This window comes from Heptranchias perlo, chromosome 8 (genome assembly GCF_035084215.1).
Source record: "Heptranchias perlo isolate sHepPer1 chromosome 8, sHepPer1.hap1, whole genome shotgun sequence".
Lineage (NCBI taxonomy): Eukaryota > Metazoa > Chordata > Chondrichthyes > Hexanchiformes > Hexanchidae > Heptranchias > Heptranchias perlo.
The window spans coordinates 83891847-83918017 of NC_090332.1; the positions used below are offsets into that span (position 1 = coordinate 83891847).

The 26171-nt window shown below is 42.1% G+C and overlaps 1 protein-coding gene across 6 annotated transcripts in view; it reads left to right on the forward strand.

The window, feature by feature from the left end:
• The window catches only part of plcb4a (phospholipase C, beta 4a), a 399841-nt gene that overhangs the window by 152770 nt on the left and 220900 nt on the right, over positions 1–26171 (forward strand). Inside the window, exon 1 of one of the 6 annotated variants that reach the window (XM_067989439.1) lies at positions 21401–21542. The exons of the other annotated variants lie outside the window; for them this stretch is intronic. The gene's annotated coding sequence lies outside the window, so the exon portion shown is untranslated. Of the gene's footprint in view, positions 1–21400; positions 21543–26171 lie in introns of those variants that run through there. 6 annotated transcript variants of the gene reach the window in all.

Consider the following 26171-nt stretch of genomic DNA (forward strand, 5'->3'; position numbering starts at 1 on the left):
AATTCTCCTTCAATGTCTGAATACAGAATTGGTAGTCTGGGTGACCATTTAGGAGTTAAGAACTGTATCCGGTGATTGTCACAGGAAAAAGTAATTACTAGGCATCTAAAAGAACTATCTATAGAATAGAATGTGACTGGGATTATTTCTGAATGATCCTAAGTATGAGACACCCACGAGTGTAGCACATGACAATTAGTCACACACTTGCACCTACCACCCTCCCACATCCTTCTTTATGTCTAATCTTCTCAAACAAAAATTACAATAGCTTAAAAAAAACTGCAGCTAACTGAAATAGACAAGAATGAAATTAAGAACATATCTATCTCTCAAGACATCTCTTCCCACAATCCAGCTCTTTTTTTTAGTGGGAGCTTGAGTGTGGAAGTTCCCTACATCCAAGTTTCTCATAGAAGGCATTTTTCGAGAGTTCATACAGGGACTCTGCTGAGTTCATCCACAGCATTACCTACTGTGAGATGATCCGCTTTCAACAACAGACATTAGACTGAAACGCAGGATTGCACTGTAGTAATCCACTGAATATCACTTTGTTATTCATGGAACAAAATTCACAAAAAAAATTATTCAAAAAAACCCTTCAAAAGTATTGAAAAAAACATTTTGAAAATATTAAACAAGGCCACAAATTAAACATGTTCTGCTTATATAATCAAGACTTACTTTGCCACTCATTGATTTTGTGGTCAGTTTAATTTGTGTTACAGAAATTGTGTATCTTCTGTATCTGAGGTTCCCATAGCTCAATGGGTGAATGCAAAACCTGGTGTACTGAGCCAAAGAGTTCAGGAAGGTTCCAGTTGTAATCGTTCTTGGCTGGGTTAGCTGATCACAGGCATGGCAGTGGTAAGGACATTACAGTTAGCCTCAGGATCCTAAGGTAGGATTAGGTCCCCATAAGCGATCCTTGCTGGAAAATGTGCATGAGAGGACATCAGATGAGGACAGGGTTAGCCTTAGCAGTGATGTGTAACCCCTGCAGGAATAGCCTGTCAACACTGCTGTCCCTCTCTGCAGTGCTGCAAAAAACCACCGCATACCCACCGGGATATCATGTAATAAAAATACAACTTGACTTCTCCAGTCATTGTAAATCAGTGGCCCTTTGGTTACATGGCATAACACCCCTATTGTAAAACAACATATTCTTCAACCCACCGTGAGCAACACCACCAGAGTTTCACTGATATTTTATAATGCAAGGATAAGAGGTTTTGGAGATGGAAGAACAAAGTTACTTGCATCTTACACAAGTTTTGCCAAGTGCTAGACGAACAGTAATGCATACATTCAATGTGTGAAGCTCAGTTGATTTCCCGATCAGTTAGAATATCATCTTTTTATCTAAGGTCAGTCAGGCAAATTCAACGAGTCTAGCCTTGCTAGAATGGAGTACGAATCAGAGATATGACTGAGACCCTTGTTACAAATTTCAGGTCTGCACTAGATATTCTCCTGGGTTCGATGTCTCTGGTCTCTTCTGTAAATGGTAGCTGCATCCCTTATGATCAGGAGTTTACCTTTACTACCCAGTATCAAGTCACATGATAGAGCCACCTGAGGCTTGTAATTATGAAAACTTTCTGCTTTATGATCTGTGTACTGCAATCTCACGTGTGCCTCTATCTTCTAAAATGTGGACTGATAAACAGTGAGACAAGACCAATTATAAACCACTGGGCTGATTTATTTTACATATAATACATGAGCAAACAGAGTAACATTTACAATTAATTTTAATCTGTTTCATAATGCTTCTCATAACAGAAAATAATAAATACTAAGAACACAGTATACTATTCCTGTTACACATTTCTGACCAGAAACTTTTCTGAATCTAGTTGACACTAAACTTAAGCAGGGAGTCCTCACTGCCCTGCCTCTGACCCGCTTACTGGCTCTCTCCAATTGCCTCTGAATTTCTTTTGTCTGCTGGACAGGAAGCCAAAAGCTTAACCTTTATACCTCCCCCTGCTCCCTAAGTCCAGGGATTGGCTAGTTGTATGATATTCTGGCTGAGTATACAGTACATCAACATTTATACATTTCTGATATAACATTGTCAGGAGCAACTATTCAACAGCATATTAATATTGCAGATGGTTGCTTCCAAAAAAAGCTAAACAACATTCAATAATTTTTTTTAGAATGATGTTTGTAAAGTATATTCTAAGTGTTATAGAGCCGATACAACACCTAAAATATTCTCATTCAAAATTAATGCAGTTACCAGCAGAAAGAATACATTTTGCCATTATATCAGTTTAATTCACACTTTTTTTGTGTAGAAAATTATATTTCCAAATATGCTGTCTCAATGTTTTCGGTTGCTAGTTTTGTATATCCTATTTACATAAGTATAACACAGAGTAACTCTACGAGGTAAGCACTGGTTGCTCAGTAATTATTTTCCGGGCACAATTAACCTAAAGGAAAATATCATAGGCCGTTATAACCTCTACTCGATCTACCTCATAGGTAATTTGGGATCTGGAGTACATTTCTTGATGGTTACCACTGTCCCACACATGCCTAAATGCCACAATGGTTTGTCAGTTGCTGTTAATACAGCAATTTCTTTCAAGCACTATCAATGCTTCAGCAAGGCTGTGCATCTAGACTGGAGCCTGGCTAAATGGGAGTGCAGGTCAGAGAAAAGGGGTGCCACGTTTCGGGACTTTTGACTATTTTGCCAAGAAGGGTTTGAAACTATGATATATTTCTGATATAAATTCAGATTCAGGATTCTAAGGATTAATTTCCAAAGTCCAATATCTCTCTTTTCTAAAAAAAACTTTACAGAGAAAAAAGCCTGGAGCTGCTGAAACAAAGGACTAGGTGTTTTGGTGAATTCTCCCAAAAGGCAAGCCAGACTATCATACAAGCTCTCATCAGCCAGTAGATTCTGTCAAATACTTATTACTTGTTTTAAATGTAATTTTTGGTGGCTTTTTATGCACATGAAGATGAGGACTTTCAGTGCTGGCGTGTGGAACACATTTTCATTGGGCATGCAATGTCAGCATTGAGCGCTCCCAGTTCATGTGCAGCACAGCTAGATGTGGAATAAAGCTCCCTCCTCTACTCTAGAACAAGATTCCTTAAACCTAACCTCAGAACAGCATCCCTATTCCATCATCATGAGCTTTTCCAAGCTCCTATTAGTTTCAAACGCTCAGAACCTTGGTATAATTATCACGTCCAAGCTGCACAGGGCAAAACAGATTCTCGGGATGCTTGGAAAGCTGATGGAGAAATGAGAATTCTCAGGAAAACTTTGCTAATTTGGCATCTCGCTGCAGGGTTTTACTAAGTCTATAAACTGGTGAGTAATAGAATGTGGTAGAGAAAACTCATCTGTTCCTTCTGCACTCAGTACATTCCAAAGTCGTCCAGAGCAGTTAATTAGATAAGAAGGCAGATGATTTCATGTAGGAGTCCAACCTTTGGAAGACAAAGTACAGTCCCCACTGCTTATAGTGGGGGCGTTCATGTGAACACGATTTGCCCACTATACGTGCTAGCCAGCATAATGTACCTGACATCTGGGGACCCGGAATGCCAGAAAAAAAATTAGGATTTGCTTACTTTGTCAGCTGAGTGAGAGGTGCTCTTAATCAGGGGATCTTAGTTTTCATAGCCATGCCTAGCGTAAGATGCATGTTCTGCTAGTTTTTCTTAAAAGATTTTAGTAAATTCTCTACCTGTCCTCTGGAAATACTTGCCCTTAAAGGGTACTAGTAATATTTGTTGCTCCTTTTGGAATGATGCTAAACACAACCATCCGGTCTGTAAAGCAATAGAACAAAATTCCTGGAACCCACTGGCTGTTTCTGCCCGAAATAAATGGAGCACTTAAGACGCTAACGCAACTTTGAAATTGACGTTAATGCTAATCGTTATTGCTTTTTGGCTGATATGAGTGACTGCCCGTTTTAAACGTGGGTGTTTTAAGTGGTGGAGACTGTAATTATAACTATTAGTCCTCCATGAATTTATAATCAGAGCAGTGCCATAAGCATTGTTAACACTTAAGCCAGATCTTCACATTTATGCCAAGAGCTCCAAATTTTCAACATTCTGTAGCAATCTTAAAAAAAAAGTCAGCGCATAATACCAGTGCCAAAGCTTCACACAGTAATCTTCTTGTTTGTGAAAATCTGTTCCAGATGGTTATTGTTTGTAATTCCAGCGAGGGTTGTCACTTTCCGTAACGTAAAAAGTCGGTCCTAAAGCAGTGTTTTTAACCATTTTTTTGTGTGTGGTCCACCTGCAAATATTAACACAATCTGGGGAGACCCTTAAAATATTGACCATGCTGAACTTCAGGGATTTTTCGCATCCCCCTGCCCTGGATCTGTGTTAACATGGTTGCACAGCACATTGGACCACAAATCTGCTATGCCACACAATGGAAAGATGCAGGCACGAGGCCACTATTCCCCCATATGGTGAGTTGCCGATCTTAGCCGTACAACATCTACATTTATGTTCTGCTCCTCATGTTCTGAATGACATCTCGAAGCAATTTACTGAAAGGAGGGGAAAAAAAGTAATGAAGTTGCTGAGTGGAGGCCAGGTGCTTTGCAATAAGGAAAGCCCTGGGAAGTGATTTGTCAAAAAAAAAAGACAGAAAGGAAAAATTAACTAAGGGAAAGACATAAAAATAAAAGATAGGTTAAGCATTGAAAAAGACTATGGCCTAGAAATTTGTTGACATACAGGCGTAAAATGGGCGCTTAAGCATCTAATAAGGCGGCTGGCGTGCATGCACACATTCTGCGCTGGAAGTGTGCCGCCTGCCATATTGATAAACGCTCCAGTGTCGGCGTCCAGAGCCTGGGCCTGAAACAGGCCCTTCGCATAAGCAAATAGGGGGCATGGTAAATATGAGAAAATAGTGAACATGATACAGAAAGGAGCAGAAATCAGGAGGCGGGGGGGAATTGCCGTGTATATTGTGGACTATTATGAGATGTCACATAGGTAATTTTATTTTTCCTGCATGCAATATGATGTGTGGACTTGGAACGATCAACAGTGTTGATAAAGTGAAATGTTGCTGAAAATTTCTTTTATTATTCTCATGTTCGTTGTTAAGCTTTGCGCAAGGCATGCATTAAGTTGCCCCACAGTATTTTACAAGCCTTACTCTTGTCAACCCAAAAAATTGATGCATCTGATATTAAATAAATGAGAGTCACTTCCATTTCATTTTTGTCAGGCGTAGCTCTAGTGTCACAGCTCTTACGTAATATTTGTAAGGTCAGGGAGATCTATGGTTCTCTCTGACCTTGAACCATGTTTGTGAGGAGGTCAAGATAGCGCAAGTAGAATTGAAATTAAATCAGGAAAAAAATGTTCAAGAAAAATGTTTTTAAAAAAAATAATTTTGACTTCACTCCAATTTATTTGATTGGTAAATGGCAATGAGCCAGAACATGACATATGCAAAGCAGAAAGAACAACATCAGGATGGCTTTATTGTAGTCACAATAGAACACCTTTAACAAACTGAGCAACTGTGATATATCAAGGGAAGATCGAGAGGGAGAGACGTTGCAGGAGGAATCCTGCTACAATTCATGCTTTTCCTGAACAGGGATCTATACTGCAGTAAGAGCAGATGCATTGATATGTAGGATGTGTTTTGTTTTTAAATGTTTTATTTGACTAATGTGACTGGTTTTATAGTATTTCATGTAAGCTGTAATGTTTGAAAGTTGTTTTCGATGCAATAGAACTACTCAAGAAATTAGGGTGTGTTATAAGGGCAATTTGTTTTTCTTTATATTTACAGATCTGGTGTGCGATTCTAAACTTCAAAAAAAATGTCTAAAATGGACAACAAAATTTTCTGTTTTTGGGTTTTAAATGTATTGAAATATGAAACATTATTTGCAGTTGAGGATATTTTTTGATTTTTGACAGTCCTATTGTATTTATCTTCAATGATCAAACCTTGTAAACTTCTATGATTCTATAGGCAATTGGTGATTTGTAAGTGTCACGCAAATTTCCTCCCACTTGCCATTTTTCACAATAGCTTAAGAATCAAAAGTATTGGCTTTAGATGGAGCAATTACTCATGACCTGACACTAACAAAATATGTTTGAATATGGTAAATTCCTCAGCAAGTATATTGAAGGGGGTTAAAGATTTGAAAAGATAGTAGAAATCTTATAAAAGAGTTGAGAAACAATACACTCTATCATTTTTATGTGGGGGAATGACAGGGTCACTTAATTGTATTTTCATATTAAATTGTGGTCGGTTGCAGCAAGCTTTGACTTAGTGAAATTGTCTGATGTTAAACAAGCTCTTTTATGACCTAAAGCTGGATAGATCGCTTAGAAGCAAATGAGAAATCGATTATTGTTTTGAAATTTGATGATTATAAGCAGGCATGATTTCCTATAAAAGAATGGGAGCTGTTTCCCAGTGTGCCGTGTGACCTATTGCTCAGCAGCAGAATGCAAAGAAGTAATGAACAGTACATTAGCTGCATTTTTGTTTGTTTTGCTATAACTTGAACGGAATGGAGCACAGTTGAAGGAAATATTGCCAAGGATAGAGTAGTAAAGTTGTTTATAAACAGTGCAATTTGTCACCTTTCCTCTTGCACTATTGAATTACTCAGCTAATGCATCTTAATTCTGAAGTGCAAGTCTTGAGAAAACAAAATAAGTACAATCCCATTATAACATTTATAATAGAGATTTCATTGTGTTTTAGTATAACAGTTTTCAAACATCCAGATTTATTCACCACTTATTGATTATAAGTATTTCACAATAGTAAACAAATTGTCTTGAAGGGTTTTACCAAAAGGCTCCAGCTCAAAGGGATGTAGGTTACATTAGATCACATGAAATAAACATTGTGATAGGGTGTACAGTGGGCAAACATCTACAGGGTTAACCCTGATGGCAAGAGCAATGTCTGAGGTATCACTGTAAAATAAACAAAGTAATGCCAATGCTGTCAAAGACACCAAGACAATTGCCAATTAGGTCAGCCCACCCATGACCAAACCGACCTATTAGCTACCTAAACTGGCTAGCATTACACTTTTGCTAAGTTCACGTGTAGTTTTCTGTAGCTGCTGATTCTGCCCATAGTAAAAAAGATGCAGATTTGTCAGCAAGGCAGCTGGGTTAAATGGGGCATGCAGCTACATCCCCATCAACATTAGCGAATGGTACAGTCCCCATTGCTTATAGTGCCAATTTACTTTTCAACAAGACTGTAGCGAATCACTATTGAATAAACTAAATAAGACTATATACACTGTAACTAGCAGTCAGTCCTGAGTAGTGTAAACTGTAGCCCTATACCACTTTGTGGGGATTAAATACACAAAGTATTTGACCTTAATGAGGTGCTATTTACTTATTGAATATATTTTTATTGCAGTCAGATCCGAGTAGTGCAAGCTGTAACCCGACACCAGTTAGAGGTGATTACGTTTACAAGAGAAATGTACCGTAACGAGGTGCGACCTACTGAATAAACACCTGTTTCTGCCCGAAATACACAGAGCACTTAACACACTGTAAATGCCGAGTTTGTAATTGACTATAATGGAAGGATGGTTAGTGCTTTTTGGCTGATTTTTGCAATTGCCCGATTTAAACATGGATGATTTAAATGGTGGGCACCATATTTAAATAGCTACACAATCGTCTTACTTTAACCTCACAGCCAAAGAAAGCAGTATATTTATGATTAGTCTGTGTCTTTTCCTACATCTTGAATTAGATAATAGTTGTTAATATGTTGAAGAAAGAAATAACTTGCATTTATACAGCATCTTTCACAACCTCAGGACAGCCCAAAGCGTTTCACAGCCAATTAAGTATTTTGAAGTGTATTTACTGTTGTAATGTAGGGAAACATAGAGCCAATTTGCACACAGCAAGGTTCCACAAACAGCAGTGAGGTAAATGACTAGATAACCTGTTTTTGATGAGGGATAAATTTTGGCCAGGATACTGGGAGAAATTCCCTACTCTTAAAATAGTGCCATTAGGTCCTTTACGTCCACCTGAGAGGGCAGATGGGACCTCGGTTTAATATTTGTTATGCGCAAGGCTCTGGTGTCATACCCCTGGTCATACCTGATCAATGTAAAGTGAGTGCTTTGCACCTTGCCTGATTAGGAATACAGTAGCCTTTCTTTGAAGATCAAATACTCCCTCAGTGCAAGGAGGGACACACCAAGGCATGTTAAACTATAATCCCTTCGTTCAACAAGGAAGACATCAAGCTATATTCATAGTCACATGTTATGGTACATCAAGCTGATTGCAGGCACACTGTGATATCAACAGAGGTAAAGTTAGCTTATTATATGTTACGCCCATTGTATAATTGAACATGGTGATAATTTCACTAGAAATACTTCACTTGAGGTATAGCACCTGTAACGATAAAGCAGTCCCTTAGCACTGCATTGGAGTGTCGAGATAGATTATGCAGTCAAATCCTAGAGTGGGGTTGCATCAACACCCTTCCAACTCAGAGGCTAGAGTGCTACCAGCTGAACAGAGCTGATAGTGGAATGTGCAGTGTATGAATGAATATTACATAAGAGACTGAAACAAATATGCTGTTCTTGTATTTATTGTGGTCAAGTCATTAATGAAATGTTTTTCATATTCCACCCAGCACATATTTTCTTGACATTATCAAAATGTCAACAAATGGCAGCAGTTATGTAACCATAAATTGTATGGTTTAAAATGCAACAACCATAGTTTATGGTATTTTAAACTAAACTTGAATTTTTGGGTTGCGAGCAATGGGAGAATATATTTAGTGAAGTAATTATACACGCGGATTACAATGACATTGCTGGATTTCAAGTGGCCTCCGAAGCTGTTATTGCACAGTTACTCAGCTCCTAGACGTTTTAAAAGGCTGCCTTATCATGTAAAAGTGATCCAGCACATTTGAATTCTGGCACCACCACCACTTCGAGATACTGATTTTGGAAAGAAAGCACTATTTCTACTGGTACTAGTACAATACATTTACTGCTTTGAAGAAGGTTGCACCTACTCTCCATATCAATCTACATTCTATGCTCAATATGAAGTAAATACAAATAACTGGTAATATAATTTTGTAAGATTATTTTCAAAACATAAAGCTTTTAAAATTTTAAAATATTTTTGTATAATATAAAAAATGTGCTATCCGAATCGAACAGGAAACAATTTAAACCTTCTGTTTTCCACAAGAGCAACAGTCATTAACAGTTGTAGATAATGAATCACACAATGTGCTCAATTGTTACAAAATATATGAAGAGTGAGTTATGTGTAACTTTGTGACAATGCAGTTTGAAACATACCAATTAAAGCAAAACTGTTTAGCCTTTTCTGTTTACTCTGCATCAAAATGACAATGCTTCTCTGATAGCAATAGTTCAAAGTATAAAACCCTATTCAGTCTGAAGCTAAAATAAGATCCAAATAGGATGCATTTTTGTAAAATATAATTGCTCATAAAAATAACCCTCAGACACCTTTATTAAACACAACACTAATTGTGTGAAATACTTTTTATTACCAAAATAATAATCAGTTTACTATGAATAGTAAACTGAGGTGTATTCAGGATCCTCCAGAAGATTCCAATTCAGTCTCTTCATTCTCCAGTGTTTCTAGAGGGATAGAATTGAAAAGCAGAGAAGATATATTAAACTTATGTAAAGAACCTTGGTTAGAACACACACAGAGTAGTGTGCACAGTTCTAATCACCATATCACAAAAAGGATATAGAGGTACTGGAGAACGTGCAAAAAAGATTTAGATGATACCAGAACTAAGAGCTTAGAACTAACAGGAAAGATTGAACAGGCTCGGGCTCTTTTCTCTAGAAAAGAGAAGGCCAAGGGGTGACCTGATAAGGTCTTTAAAATTATGAAAGGATTCGATAGGGTAAACGTAGAAATTATGTTTTCACTCATGGGGGAGTTCAAAACTAAGGGTCATAAATATAAGATAGTCACTAATAAATCCAATGAAGAATTCAGGAGAAACTGCTTTACCCAGAGAGTGGTTAGAATGTAGAACTCACTGCCACGTGGAGTAGTTGAGGTGAACAGCATTGTTGAATTTAAGGGGGAGGAAGATAAGTACAAGTGAGAAAGGAATAGAAGGTTATGCTGATAGGATGAGATGAAGAGGGGTGGAAAGAGGCTCGTGTGGAGCATAAACAACAGCATGGACCATTTGGGCTGAATGGCTTGTTTCTGTGCTGTAATTTCTATGTAACTCCATGTAATAAATGCTGGAAATACAACTGGGCTCATTGAAAGGGAGAACAGATAACATTTTGAGTAGGGACCGTTTGGGAGAAAAATAGGTTTATAACTGAATTGTCCCACTTTCAATCAATAAGACAGACAATATAATTTTGTGTTTGCAATGGAACTAAATGCAGCAATTTTGCAACTGCAATGTTTAATGTATTCAAATTGCACAAACAGTTATGTTGAATTATACATGTGCATCTAGTTCTTCAAATCCTTCAGGGTGTATAATTTGATATACAATAGCACAGACACTATTAATAAATTATTTAAAACATACAGAAAAATCCCATTTGTTGTAAACAATGAATTAACTGTCACCAAGGATGCAGCAGATCAAATGTGATATCACAGAAATTGACGGCTCTTGATTTGCAAAATGTTATTCACATGCAAAAGTCATCGTAGAAATGCAGTTTTCTCCTCAAAATGTGCACTGAAAAAGTCTTTCTAAATTGCACCCTTACTAAAGAGACATTCCTTTCTGATTTTGTTCCAAGTGTGGAAAGATGCAATGAGTCCAATTTCATTTTCTGCCCAAACAATTTTATGGCAGTTCCAGAAGCAGCAACGGGTAATTTATTTTTCATGAAGTTTGTATACTGTAATGCAAATGAATTATTGCTGAATCCAATTATTCTGGAAAATTGTTGCCCTGGCTCAGACTGGAAGTGACATAGACCCATAACTGGAAGTATACAGTTTGGCCGTCCCTCTTCATTTTGTTGATAGCTGTTCTGTGTGCATCGCACCGGTTTTGTAATCTCTTGTGCTCCTCCCTGAATCATTTTCTTCCTGTTTTAGTTTCTCCCTTTATTCTCGGCTCTAAGCTCTGGAATTCCCTCCCATAATCTCTCCGCATTTTTACCTACCTCTCCTCCTTTAAGACTCTTCTTAAAACCTACCTCTCTGACTAAGCTTTTGGTCACCTGCCCTAATATCTCCTTAAGTGGCTCGGTGTGAAATTTTGTTTGACAACGCTCCTGTGAAGCACCTTGGGACGTTTTACCACGTTAAAGGCGCTATAGAAATGCAAGTTGTTGATGTGTTGCTGTACGTTCTGAGTACTTTGCTCCCTGTTTCTCTTTTGTTTCAACATCTCATCAAACCAGCAAGTCTGGAAGTTCTTCATATGATCAAAGAGATCTGGTGATGGATGGCTAAGCTAGTCGTTTGCCAGGTACACTCAAGTTTGTGCCCTTGGACTTGAGGGAACAAAGATGGGGGCCTACTGGGGGAACAAGAAGGATGGGAGATGGTGAAGATTTTGCTGAAGACTAGGGCATCAAAGGTGGAAAAGGAAATGGCTGGACAAATCAGCAATTGCAGAGGTATTGTGGCAAATGGAGGGCCAAAGACTAGGTAGGGCGGAGTTCAGGAGTGCAGTTGTAAGAGATTTTGGGGAAAGTTTTATCTCTGGACAAATTCAGAAGGATGCAGGTGATGAGGGATAGAGGGAAGTGGTTGGAGATAGCCTTGTCAGTGATTAAGAATGTGGGATTGGAGAGGCCACAGGAGATGGCAAGGTCAAAGGGATGGGTAAGACAGTTTATATGGAGGGAGAGATTAATTGAGGACAGTAAATTCAGAGCATAGGGAGCAGAGATGGAGCTTGAAATCATATTGGATTAAGAGTCACTCAGTGCAGAAGCTGAGGGAGGAAAGAAAGGAGGATATCCCCTGGAAAAACTCAGGGTGGAGCTCAGGGGCACAGTAAACAATGAGGATTTTAAAGGTGGGGTGAGGGGGTGGAACAGAGTGAGATGTTCAAAGGAGTAGGGGGAAAGCTAAGATGTGACTTGCTAATGAGGGCCATGCCACCACTGCGACGGTTTGGGTGGGTTGTTGGTGGAACGCATAGTCAGATGGGGAAGCTTTGGTAAGGAGCAAGGTGTTGCCACCGGTGGCCAGTTTCAGAAAAAAAGTACCTCTTAACATCTAACCTAGTTCTATGCTTACATAACTTATATTTATGTACCCTAGTCCTTCCTAGCCTATCTGACTCAAATAGCCTATCCACATGGACCAAGTCTTTAATCCTTTCATTATTTTAAAGATCTCAATCAAATTTCCTTGAAGTCTATGCTTTTCCAGACTAAAAAGCCCCAGCTATCTAAGCAATTTAGTGGCTCTGGTCTGAATCTTTTCAGGGCCTTTACATCACCCACCATATAAGGAGACCAAAAGTGGACACAATATTCTAGGTGAGGCCTGACCAAGAGACAGAATCGCATTTCTTGTTTTGATTTGACTTGTCCTGGCATTACATTCTAACACTATTTGCTTTTGCATTAACTTTACAGCACTGGTCATAGTGCACAAGTCATAGAAGGTCTATCATTCCTAGGTCCTTTTCCTGCTCAACAGCCTTGAACACACAGCCCTGCACGGTGTACACACGCTTAGCATTGCCCCTATGCAAGTGCATAATGCTACATTCATCTATATAAAAGAGACCTCTAAGATACGTGGCCATTCCCCCCATCATATCTAAATATGCTTGCAATCTACTTTTTTTATTCCTTCATGGGATGTGGGCATCGCTGGCGAGGCCAGCATTTATTGCCCATCCCTAATTGCCCTTGAGAAGGTGGTGGTGAGCCGCCTTCTTGAACCGCTGCAGTCCGTGTGGTGAAGGTTCTCCCACAGCGCTGTTAGGAAGGAAGTTCCAGGATTTTGACCCAGCAACGATGAAGGAACGGCGATATATTACCAAGTCGGGATGGTGTGTGACTTGGAGGGGAACGTGCAGGTGGTGTTGTTCCCATGTGCCTGCTGCTCTTGTCCTTCTAGGTGGTAGAGGTCACGGGTTTGGGAGGTGCTGTCGAAGGAGCCTTGGCGAGTTGCTGCAGTGCATCTTGTGGATGGTACACACTGCAGCCACAGTTCGCTGGTGGTGAAGGGAGTGAATATTTAGGGTGGTGGATGGGGTGCCAATCAAGCGGACTACTTTGTCCTGGATGGTGAGTGTTGTTGGAGCTGCACTCATCCAGGCAAGTGGAGAGTATTCCATCACACTCCTGACTTGTGCCTTTTAGATGGTGGAAAGGCTTTGTGGAGTCAGGAGGTGAGTCACTCGCCGCAGAATACCCAGCCTCTGACCTGCTCTTGTAGCCACAGTATTTATATGGCTGGTCCAGTTAAGTTTCTGGTCAATGGTGACCCCCAGGATGTTGATGGGGGATTCGGCGATGGTAATGCAGTTGAATGTCAAGGGGAGGTGGTTAGACCCTCTCTTGTTGGAGATGGTCATTGTCTGGCGCGAATGTTACTTGCCACTTATGAGCCCAAGCCTGGATGTTGTCCAGGTCTTGTTGCATGCGGGCACGGACTGCTTCATTATTTGAGGGGTTGCGAATGGAACTGAACACTGTGCAATCATCAGCGAACATCCCCATTTCTGACCTTATGATGGAGGGAAGGTCATTGATGAAGCAGCTGAAGATGGTTGGGCCTGGGACACAGCCCTGAGGAACTCCTGATGCAATGCCCTGGGGCTGAGATGATTGGCCTCCAACAACCACTAACCATCGTCCTTTGTGCTAGGTATGACTCCAGCCACTGGAGAGTTTTCCCCCTGATTCCCATTGACTTCAATTTTACTAGGGCTCCTTGGTGCCACACTCGGTCAAATGCTGCCTTGATGTCAAGGGCAGTCACTCTCTCTTTCTCTCATCTAAGGTCTTTGCAGATGCTCATATGTTTGCATTGTGAACAGTTCCCCAACACCTTCATCCAGATCATTGATAAAGATGATGAAATGTAACAGCCCTTAAACTGATCCCTGTGAGACTCCACTCGTGATTAATCCCCATGCAGAACCATTACCATTAATAATTACATTGCATCTATGTGAATGCAACCAGTTCCCTATGCAAGCCAAAATCTGGCCCCTTGTCAAAGGCTTTTTGAAAATCAAGATATACATTATTGACCAGGCTTTCAATCAACCCAGAAACTTCCTCCACCCAGTTCCTTTCCAGAAGCCATTTTGAGATGTTCTAATAATCCCCATCTCTGTCAAAGTGGCCATACAGTGTAATCCAAGTCTCTGTGAACAAATGAGCATCCATAATGCAGCAAAGTTATTCCAGAATGATTTCCTTCTAATCTCTTAATATACCAGTATGCTAATGGATTCAGTTGTAAGTTGTAGTTTATTTGAGTGCCCTGTTGGAATTTCGCCATGCATGTAACCAATGAAAAACCTGTAAAATTGTATGAGGGATTTGCAAGGGCCAACGGCAAATACATAGCAAGTTAACAAGCAATATTTTGTATATGCATACCTGAACCATCTACCTGGGATATGGTACTGCTGGGTTGATGCACCTTTGCAGCTTTCTTAAGGTCTATTTTTAGGTCCTGCTGCTACTAATCACAGCATTTATTCCCAGGTTTTGCAAGTCCAGTACACAGCATTAACCCTCCTAACATAAGAACATAAGAAATAGGAGCCATATGGTCCCTCAAGCCTGCTCCGCCATTCAATAAGATCATGGCTGATCTTTAACCTTAACTCCATTTTCCTGCCCGATCCCCATATCCCTTGATTCCCCTAGACTCCAAAAATCTATCGATCTCAGCCTTGAATATACTGAATGACTGAGCATCCACAGCCCTCTGGGGTAGAGAATTCCAACGATTCACAACCCTCTGAGTGAAGAAGTTCCTCCTCATCTGAGTCTTAAATGGCCGACCCCTTATCCTGAGACGATGCCCCCTAGTACTAGACTCTCTGGCCAGGGAAAACAGCCTCACAGCAACTACCCTGTCAAGCCCCCTCATAATCTTATATGTTTCAATGAGATCACCTCTCATTCTTCTAAACTCATGAGAGTATAGCCCATTTTACTCAATCTCTCCTCATAGGACAACCCTCTCATCCCAGGAATCAATCTCGTAAACCTTTGTGGCACGGCCTCGAAGGCAAGTATGTCCTTCCTTATATAAGGAGACCAAAACTGTACAAAGTACTCCAGGTGTGGTCTCACCAAAGCTCTGTACAATTGTAGCAAGATTTCCTTACTCTTGTACTCCAACCCCTTTGCAGTAAAGGTCTGCTGTCAGCATGCTGCAATGCTTTCCTCGAGGGTTGGTGCCCTGGTGTGCCAATAAGGGCAACCCTCCTCAGTCACACCTCATGCAGCAACAACTCCACGTTGCCTTCCATCAAATGAGGGACTTGGTTCCTGTGGTGCTTCATTACTTGCCCAGAGATTCTATTTGCTGCCTTCGCATCTCCACTTTTTTTTTGTTGCCTTTGCTTTTATGTTACCCTCCTGTGGTTTTTCTCTCAATTTTTTGACCTTCACATTCAGCCATTTAGCTTTAAGTGTCTGCCTTCCTTTAAATAGCTGCAGCGGTGTTGGAAATCCTTCTCTGCACTGCGTGAGTTCCCAGTGGTAGGCGGATTCAGTGCTGGGAACTCGCGATGAGTGGCTAATTATCCCTGCGCCGAAAGTTTCAGCAGGGATGCCCCTACAGAGTGTAGGTGGTTGTATAGCTTGCTGTGCCTATTAATCTTTCCATTGTTTCACATGTGGAGACTGAGCAAACCTGTTTTTTTTTAACACCAACAATAATTCTTTTAAATCTGTATCTCTCTCTCTAAACTTCCAGGAGTCTACTTTACACAGCTTTGCAATCCTATTTGTTAAAGCATTGGAGTGGCCTGTATTATTTTAACACAATCATGATTTATACATTTCCTGAAAAAGCATTGAATTCAACCAAGATTAAAGCTTATAGATCCTTTAAATTTGAGCTGATAAGGTTATTTTTATATCTCCAAAAAACCTTGATGGCTGTCGGGTGCTTATTATTTCATTCATATGTTGTCTATTTTCAGCAATATACAGCTTTTTGCATTAAATTATACATTATTTTCTTTGAATTATCTTTCCAATATATAACGTACTGATGGAAATTAGTTAGGTAACGAGAAAGAATGGCATCTGTCTTCCTGCATAAGACATTGAATTTTGCCAATGTTGTATATTCAGTGCATAATACCAGTGCTTGATATGCAGAGGTATTCCTAAAAGATATATAAAGGCATGGATGATTTGGATATATGAGGCAATTGATGCAAAGTGATTCTATTTATTGTTGGATCCTCTCCAGAATATTTTTATGAAGAGTTATAAATTTGCTCAGTTTTTAACCTCCAGCCCCATTTTCAATTATTTTTTGCCGCTTTGCCACAATCATGCATTAATTTAATTCTCATTTAAAATTTTAAATTGATACTTGTAATCCGTTGTTAAAAGTTACGTACATGATGAGAAGTGAAGTACAGTCTCCATCCCACTGATGGTGCTTACTATAACTCACTCTCAACTATAAGATTCCATGGCTTCTCATCATGTGATAAACCCATCAACTACAAAAATAAATAGCCTGATTTTAGAACCCATGAGTGATAGTTCTTTATCGTGTAATTGGGATGATGGAATTTAGTTGTGCAGATACTAGGTGGCCATTGATAGCAATGGGTAGTAGGGTCATATTTGAATCTTTTAATGTGAATGCTGACCATCCTATTGAAGGACACCCTGGAATAAATTTTAGCTACCTGTATTATGGAGTCATGTTCGACTGCGATGTCAGTTGAAGTGTATGGAAGAAAAATTATTTTGTTTTCTTCAAGAACAAGGATATTTATTGTTCTTGTGCTGTCCTGGGATTGTCTAATCTGCCAAAAATCTTGTGGTTGTTGCCTGGCTCTGAGCAGGTTTGGGATCTGGATTTTAACATCAGTAACTTGACTCTGAAATTGGACCTCATTTCAGCCCATTTTTCGGGCGGAAGATTGAGGTTGGGAGAACAATTTCGGGTCGCAGTCTCCAGCGCACGATCTCTCCCAGAAGTGTGCCGGCTGCTAAATTGGAAACCGGAGACTTCCAAATGTGCGGGGAGCCTGCCTGGAACAAGCTAGGTGGCTTGAATATGCAAATCAGGGCCCCAACGCTGGTTTCTGGCTCTCAGCGGTCTTTAAAGTGATTGCTGGAGGCTGCCAGCAGAAAAAAAAAGTTACTTGCCTTGATTCTGTGTTGTGCTCCTCCTGGCTCCACAAAAATAATTTGGACCCAGGCTCGCCCCCTGCAGTTCACCTCCCCCCCCCCCCCCCCCCCCACCGGGATCTACTGTTCAAATTTCCGGCGATTCCAATTGGGGAATCATGAGGCCCATTTTGGGCTGGTTTCCGGCACTACTCCAATTTTTCTCCCATTGAACTCAAGCAGGGTTGAAATTCAACTTTGGCAGGGGCGCAAAACGGGGTGTCGTGGATCGGCCTCCTGTTATACATGCCGCCTGATCTTCTTTTCCATTGACAACAATTCTAAATGTGAAAGAAGACTGCAATTTGAATTAGCTATGTATTTATTTTGATTTTAGAAATGATATATTTTTGTTGTGAATTACATAAGAACATAAGAAATGGGAGCAGGAATAGGCCACATGGCCCCTCGAGCCTGCTCCGCCATTCAATCAGATCATGGCTGATTTTCGACCTCAACTCCACTTTCATAAGAACATAAGAAATAGGAGCAGGAGTAGGCCAATCGGCCCCTCGAGCCTGCTCCGCCATTCAGTAAGATCATGGCTGATCTGATCCTAACCTCAAATCTAAATTCATGTCCAATTTCCTGCCCGCTCCCCGTAACCCCTAATTCCCTTTACTTCTAGGAAACTGTCTATTTCTGTTTTAAATTTATTTAATGATGCAGCTCCCACAGCTTCCTGGGGCAGCAAATTCCACAGACCCACTACCCTCTGAGTGAAGAAGTTTCTCCTCATCTCAGTTTTGAAAGAGCAGCCCCTTATTCTGAGATTATGCCCCCTCGTTCTAGTTTCACCCATCCTTGGGAACATCCTTACCGCATCCACCCGATCAAGCCCCGATCCCCATCTCCCTTCATTCCCCTGGAGTCCAGAAATCTGTCTATCTCAGCCTTGAATGTATTGAACAACTCAGCATCCACAGCACTCTGGGGTAGAGAATTCCAAAGATTCGCAACCCTCTGAGTGAAGAAATTCCTCCTCATCTCAGTCTTAAATGACCGACCCCTTATCCTGCGACTATGCCCCCTAGTTTTAGACTCTCCAGCCAGGGGAAACAATCTCTCAGCTTCTATCCTGTCATTCCCCCTCATAATCTTATATGTTTCAATGAGCTCATCTCTCATTCTTCTAAACTCCAGAGAGTATAGGCCCATTCTACTCAACCTTGCCTCATAGGACAATCCCCTCATCCCAGGAATTAATCTCGTGAACCTTTGCTGCACCCACCTCTAAGGCAAGTATATTCTTCCTTAGATAAGGAAACCAAAACTGTACATAGATAATCTATTTTTTGGTGGTGTTCGTTGAGGGATAAATATTGGCCAGGGCATCAGGAATTACATCATTAGGTGGATTTTAATCTGTAATGTTTTTAGTAAGGCAGGATTTTGTTTTTTTGAAATCGTAGCTGCATTGCCACCTTACTTTAATGTTAAAGTATGCTGTGTGTAACAGCGTATTGTAGACAAGTTAGCTTTAATGTTTTTCAAAACTTTTTAGTCTGATAGTAGATTAAAGCTTAAGAGTGTACTGTTGTAGTCAGTCTATTGGAGACTTCACTGTCCTGTCTGGTTCACTATATTGTGTCTCACTATAAATTCCTGAATCCCGATAATTGAACTAGGCAGGCTACGCTGATAAGCCAATGATTTTTATCCAAAGTTCTTCCTCTCATAATGATTTGTGGGTTAAGATTGCGTTTCACATTGTTTAGAATAGCTTATCATTTGTTTCTGTCCAATGGTCAGGCGCTATCTGTACCAGGGTTGCCCTCGATTTCAGTTGTTACAAAGTAAAATAGGAATTTGTCCTCAGGCAAAGATTGCAGTCTGTTGCATATCTTGTACGTTGTTACTGTATCCGCTGATACCTTGGTGTGAATTTTCTCGTTTTGTGGCTTGGTTCTTGTTCTGGTTTTACGTTTGTGATATTGTATTGTAAGTATAATCAAATCTGCATCTATTCTCTTTCATGAGCAAATTCCTGGAAAAATACTATCATCGATAAATCTTGTTTGCTTTCAAATGTGCTTTCAACCTAGTCTGGTAAACTTCTCTTGTTATGTACGTGCATCCTTGTAAACAACATCTTTGCACAGACCTATTGTACAATCTACTCTCTCTTCAATGTTGACCTGATGTTAGTCTCGTATAGGCTTTGATATGAAGTTCCTGCACTCGATGCAATAACATTGGGGAGAGGGTGTTCCAACTAGCCAGTTTTGCATAATTCTGAATCAACATTTTGGCTGTGTACTTATCCATTACATTTATTTTCTGACCTTAAGCTGCTTTCGTTTGATGATTAGGAAATCTCTCTTATACAAATTTTATCCATGTGTTTGCACTGATTTTCCAAAATGTCCTTTCAACATTTCCCCATCTTTTTTGCTGATTTCTAAGATGTCACGAACAGTGCTAATATTTTATGGTGGTTTAATCTGCAGTCTTGAAGTTTTGTAAAGGAGTCTTTAAAATAGCACTAGAGTCGATTTATATTTTGGATTGTTTCCTGAAGTTTCAATTTTTAAAATCTTTTGAGTTTTTTGGGGCAGTGGAGAGGGTAGTTTGTGATCTCATTTCTTGTTCTATGGCTGCAGTGACACCGACTGCAAATGCCGTATCTTAGGGCAGGTTTTTACAGGTATGACGAGGGCAGTTTTAGCCCCTCAGAACGGGTGGGCTGGGGGACACGAGTGTAGTAAGAATTGTTGAATTCTTCAGCGGGACCACATCCCGGCTCCAACATGCCCACTTCTGGGTTTAACCCAGGCGCATTTGGATGCAACAGATACCTGGAAGTCCCGTCCTCACTTAAAGTCGACGGGCCGATTGTTAAAGGGGCAATGTACCCCATTGCAATAGTTGAGGCACTTAATTTTTTGTGTATTCGAAATGTAGAACGAATTTAATCTTACCTGTTTGGGTTTCCCATCGCTTCTGATTCATGTCGGGTGACAGCAAGCGAGAAGGACCGGATCCAGGAGGTGAGTGTCTTTTATTGCATTACTTGTGGGCCAGAATGAGCAGGAGCGCTTCAGCCAGGCCCGATCAGCTGACCCCCTCCGCTCCGCCACCGATCTTCTCCAAGGCCCACCCAATGTCGTCCACGGCCCCCTATCTCTTTCCCCGATTTCTTCCACGGCCCACGAACTCCCTCCCCCCTCTCCGATTTGCGGCTACTTTCCCTCCCGACAGGCAGCCAGCCTGTCAATCTGGCTGCCTGGCGCATGGGAAACCTAGAAGCACAAATACTTACCTTCAATTGAGTTATGATCGTAGAATGCGCCTCACTCACTTGACTTCCGGGTTCCCGACTCCAAGCTAAAATCATGCCCGATTTCTCCACTGCAGGGTGTAGAGATGACCTTTTTACTGTAATAGTTCTGTCATTGCAAGAGTTACATTGCTTGTTGCAATTTTCTAGATGTTCTGTGTGTTTTATGCGCTGTTATATGCCAAGTATACATTCATTATAAATCTTGCTCTGTGCGGTGACTGCATGCATGATCTAAGGTTTTGAAGTAGAGTAAATGGAAGTTTACATGATGAGAATTTTCTGAAACTTGTACTGCTGGCAAGGAGCCTTGTATGTCAAGAAATCGTGAGCACAGTGTCAACGGTTTCCCAATGTCTTCGACTGACAGTGTAAACTTGGGAAATTGGCCTTTTTATAGTTGTGCATTATCATCAGACATGGGGTGAAGTTTTCGTTCCCTGTGTTTGGGTGCAAAATTGTGTACCAGTCTATTTGTGATATCTGCCCTGTTCTAAGAATGATTAATGAACTGAATTATAAACCCAGCATCACCCCAATCTTGAGTTCATTTGATGAATTATCAGATATAACTCGATTCAGACACTTTGGTTTTGGAGCAGCCTATTCCTTTAAAAAAAAACTGGACCCACCCATATGCAGAGGGACAGGATATTCCTCACCGTGTATATGCTGTCATTTTACATATCCTGCTTTCCATGGTGTTTGGTGTGTGGCTGCTGTCTTTTGCTGCAACGCAGTGACAACGCCTCTAAATTTCCTCCGTATCAGTTACTCCATTGTTGGATCGCAATTGAGCTGGAAAGTTACGCCGCTCGACAGCAGAGGGAGTTACACGCAAATTTCCTGAGGTAAGTTCATTTAAATATTTTTGGTGCCGTTCTAGTGTAACTCGAGTGTAGAAACTGTGTAAGTTGCTGAAGCTCTCCTGCAGAATCTGTCCTCCGACGTCCCTTGCAGCGGCCTGTGAGGATATGGCCTGGTTCTCATCACCGGCGATCTGGATGCCCTGGGAAAGGAACACCATCCCAGTCACGTACGCCAGCAGCTGCTCGGTTGGCATCTTCAGTGCCATGTGCATGCCAGCATGGTACCTTGTACCTTGAAGAATCAAGTTATCGTGCAGATGTCTCTGGTTCTGTTTCTGTACTACTTGGGGGCAGTGCCCACTATGAAAGAGGGCACCCGCACAATACATGCCCTGACAGCTCCCTGTCGAATGTTGTACGGAAGCCCTGTAAAATAATGATCCATAAAAGTTGAGGGCTGCTGTCACTTTAACTGCCACGGACAAAGCAGTTGTGGCAGTGGAGCCAGTCGGCAAATCTCCACGATGAAGTTGGCAGAAGATGCCCATTGGCATCCTTGGAGGGACGCAGCTGTTGGATGCACAGCTCTTGGGAGAGGTTCTCGTGGGACCAATATGGTGTGTGCACGTATCGGAGAGGGTAGTACCTGGCGGGCTGCTGTCCTCAGCCACGCTGTCTAATTCTCCTGGCTTGGACCTGCTGTGGCAGCAACTCCTCCTCTATTGTGATGGAGTTGTTATTATTAAGAAGGATTAGTAACCCTTGGTAGTATTAATTATAACAGATGGCATAGAGTGGTATGCCCAGGGGGAAGGACATCCCTTGTCTGAGGTCAATCTGAGTGTGGTTTTGTGGGTGGGGAAAGTCGGGCGGTCCAAGAATATTTTTCTGGGAAGAGAGGAAATGCACTATGATAGAGTGGTGGAAGCAGATTCAATAGTAACTTTTTAAAGGGGATTGGCTATATACTTGAAAAGAAAAAAAAAATTTGCATGGCTGTAGGGAAAGAGTAGAGGAGTGTTGAACTAATTGGATAGCTCTTTCCCAGACCCAGCACAGGCAAGATGGGCCAAATGGCCTCCTTCTGTGCTGTACGATTCTATGAATATTCTATGATATAAATGAAGTGCAGGTATTAGTGATTTAAAAAATACGAAGGAAAGGACTTTTTAAAAAGTTCTTGGGAAGCCTGTAATCGGTAAGTAAAGTTGGTGCGCTCGACAGCTAACCAGCTCCTCACTTACGTAGAATTACGTAGAATTTATAGCACAGAAACAGGCCATTCGGCCCAACAGTTCTATGCTGGTGTTTATGCTCCTCCCACCCTACTTCATCTAACAAGGAATGTCTCTTGTCTGAAGTGCTAGGGGGAGCTGTTAGACTGTTTGGCCTGAAATTTCCCATATATATGCACCGTCCAGAGACACGGGTAATTGGGTGCAAAGCAAATATGCAGCCTAAAAAATTGCAGAAAAATGAGCGTAAGAGATTACGATATAGCCAAAGCTTCTCAATGTTTTACGATCGTCTTTCGATCCCTCTGCCCGATTGCATCGTGGCCCAGAATAATGGCCCCACTCCCAAGACTCCAGAGTCTTATACGCAAATTTCCTGCAATTGTGCTTGCTCAGAGGCTCTTTTTAAAATTACAACCAGATTTTCAGGCGCACAGGTACCTGTAGTCACCTGATGCAGGTGCAAATCAGAAGCTCCAGGAAACATTGAAACCATTCTCATCCTGTAAATCCAGCCAGCCATTTCCCAGTCCTTTTGAGAAATAAAAATGGCTCTTTCGCTGACTCTACCCCTGCTTGCTGTTATCATGGAGGAGGAGGAGGAGGAGGAGGAAGAGAACCAGACACAGGAGGCCCAGAGAGTGAAGCACAACCAGCGGAGGCAGCACCCCAAACGCAAGTACCCGGCCCAGAGAGTGTATGGGCCTCGACTGAAGTTCCAGGAGATGTCCAGGGTGATAACCGTGCAACAATTACACTTTACAAAGGAGGCCATCTGCCGATTCTACTCCACAATGACTCAAAGCTCCGGTCCACACGCAGCAGAGCCTTAACTGTAGAAATGAAGATCACCCTCAACTTTTATGGGTCTGGATCCTTTCAGGCACCCACCTGGGACCTGTGCAGGATTAGTCAAGGGGCAGTGAGGGCCTATGTTCGGCTGGTAACTGACTCCCTTTTCCCTTGGGGCTGGGGAGTTCATCAGATTTGGAATGCCCGCGACAGAGCCATTGAGTATCGACAGGATTTTCTGGCTTCCCCAGAATGCTGGGGTTGATCGATGGAACACATGTCGCAATAAAGGTTCCCCTTCGGAATCCACAAAGCCGCAAGAAGAGTAAGGACTTCAACTCCCTCAACGTTCAGATGGTCTGTGACACCAGACTGCACATCTTGCATGTGAACTCGCAGCCTGTCGTGGTGCATTCATTCTGCGCAACTCTGTCATTGCACGCGTGCTCGGGGATGGGGGCCAGTGGAAGAATGGATAATCAGTGACCAGGCTTACCCGTTGCTGCCGGGGCTGATGACGCCTTTTCAACTCCCACAGACTGAAGCGGAGGAGAGATGCAATCAGGTACACTCATCCACCAGGCAGGTGGTTAAGGGGATTATTGAATACTGAAGAGCTGCTTCAGGTGCTTGGACAGGTCCAGAGAGGGTAGAGAGGATAGTCGCCCTGTACAACTATGCCACGATGGAAGGGCTGGACCTTGACAAGCGGGGGGAGGAGCCAATGGAAACAAAAGATCTGAGGGACATGGTGTGTCCGCAGGAGGCATCGCTTGGAGAGGTCAGAGTGCGGCTTGTGGCACAGGCTCTTACCCAGTGTGCACCTCCACAGAGATTACAACCAGAAGAAGGGTTAGACTCAGCTCTTCATCTTCAAAGACTGTCCCTTTACAAAAAAAAGTTTCATTTGATTAGTAAACTTTAAATGCAAATTTTAGCAAATAACTACAAATCTTTCCTGAAAACAGTTAAACTATACTCAGACATTTGAACAAATTCTTACAAGAATTCCAATAAATCTAAACTGGACCCTGAGAAATATATTTTAACTACAAACAGTCTTTTATGGCAACATTAAACTTTTTAAAAAGAAATTTGAACAAACTATTTACAACAATAAAACTTTAATGAACATGTTAGGAACTGTTGGAAACCTGAGTTAAACGAATGTAAACATTAGGAATTGATGCAACTTTGGCAAACTTGGACAAATTCAAATAAAGATTTAGCCTCTTTTGAATCTGCTTTTTTTTTATACCTAGCAGCAATAACATTCAAAAATAAGGTAGACATCGAACAAGTGGGACATGACAGTGACAGTCACAGTCTTCCAGCCAGGAAGCTCCCCCCCCCCCCCTGCCAATCCCGCCGACAAAGTAGGAGAAAGACGAGGTACTAGAGACAGGAATTAAATTCCCCCAACTCACTCCAGACACCGGGCTGGGCCCAAGAGCCTAGACCAGCACTTTGAACAGCTGCTTTCCTGTGCCACCTCCCAGTAAACTCGGGACCGGAGAAATGGAGCGTGGTGGAAATGGAGCCCGGGCTGATGAGTCATGGGCCTGTGGTTAGTCCATGCTGATGGCCGTGTACTCCTTGACCAGGGCTGCTACTGTTGGCTGCATCCCAGGGAGGAGATCCAGAGCTTCCTCGTTCAGCCTGCTGTGTACAGGTGGCACTATGCCTGCTGTTGGAAGGCTGGAGCCCAGGCTGGTTCTGCCGTCCGGAGAGGTAGCAACAACAGGTACTTGGACCCCACCTGCCACTCTTTGATTTTTGGCTTGTTCTGCAGTCCCAGTCATCAGCGTGCTGGCGGGCATGATGGCAGCCGTCAGACGGCACAAGGCCTGAGTAAGAGACTGGAGGCCACGATTCATACTGCCCCTCCAGTCTGTCACCCAAAGCCTCGAGCAGAAGTCTGAGCTTCAATCCAGGTGGAAGCTCCTCATCGTCCCCTGCCGGGGAACCTACTGTGTGTCCCAATGCGGCCGCCACCTGCTTCTTGTAGCTCCAACACTGCCTGAGCAATGCTGGTGCTGAGCAGCACAGCAGACTCGGAGCCCATACCTGCGAGAAGCTCCATGTTACTGCTGATGGAGCCCAGAGTCCTCGTGTCCCCCTGATGCTCCACCAGCAGATGCATCTTCAGACCAACAGCCGTCAAATCTCACTCCTGTGACTCACCAGTCAATCGCTGCCTTCTAGCCGGTCTCTCCGAAGAGGTGCTGAGTTCCTCCACCTCCTCAGAGTCTCCCTGTTTCCCTGAAACTGGATTGTGATGCTGGAGCGGTCACCAGGCCTTGAGGCGCTCACTCGCCCTGTAGAATGTTCCGATTACTCGGTTGAGTAAAGCGGGGTGACTCTGACTCTGCTTGGAGATGGCTGGCGGGAGCGGGGGGTGTGGGGTGGTGCACTCCCTGGAAAGAAGGGAGTTGTGTGTGGTTCTGACTTTCCATCATCCCCCTCATTGGCAGCTCAATGGGGACAAATTCCACGACAAAGCCAGTTCTCCGGCAACTGCGCCCGCTCTCCCCGCATCCTCACCCACTTCTCCACCTTCTTGCTCCTCCTACTCCTCGTCCCCCTCCCCATCCACAATGACTGCCTTCTGCTGCCTTGAATGACCTGCGGGAAGAGAAAAAAA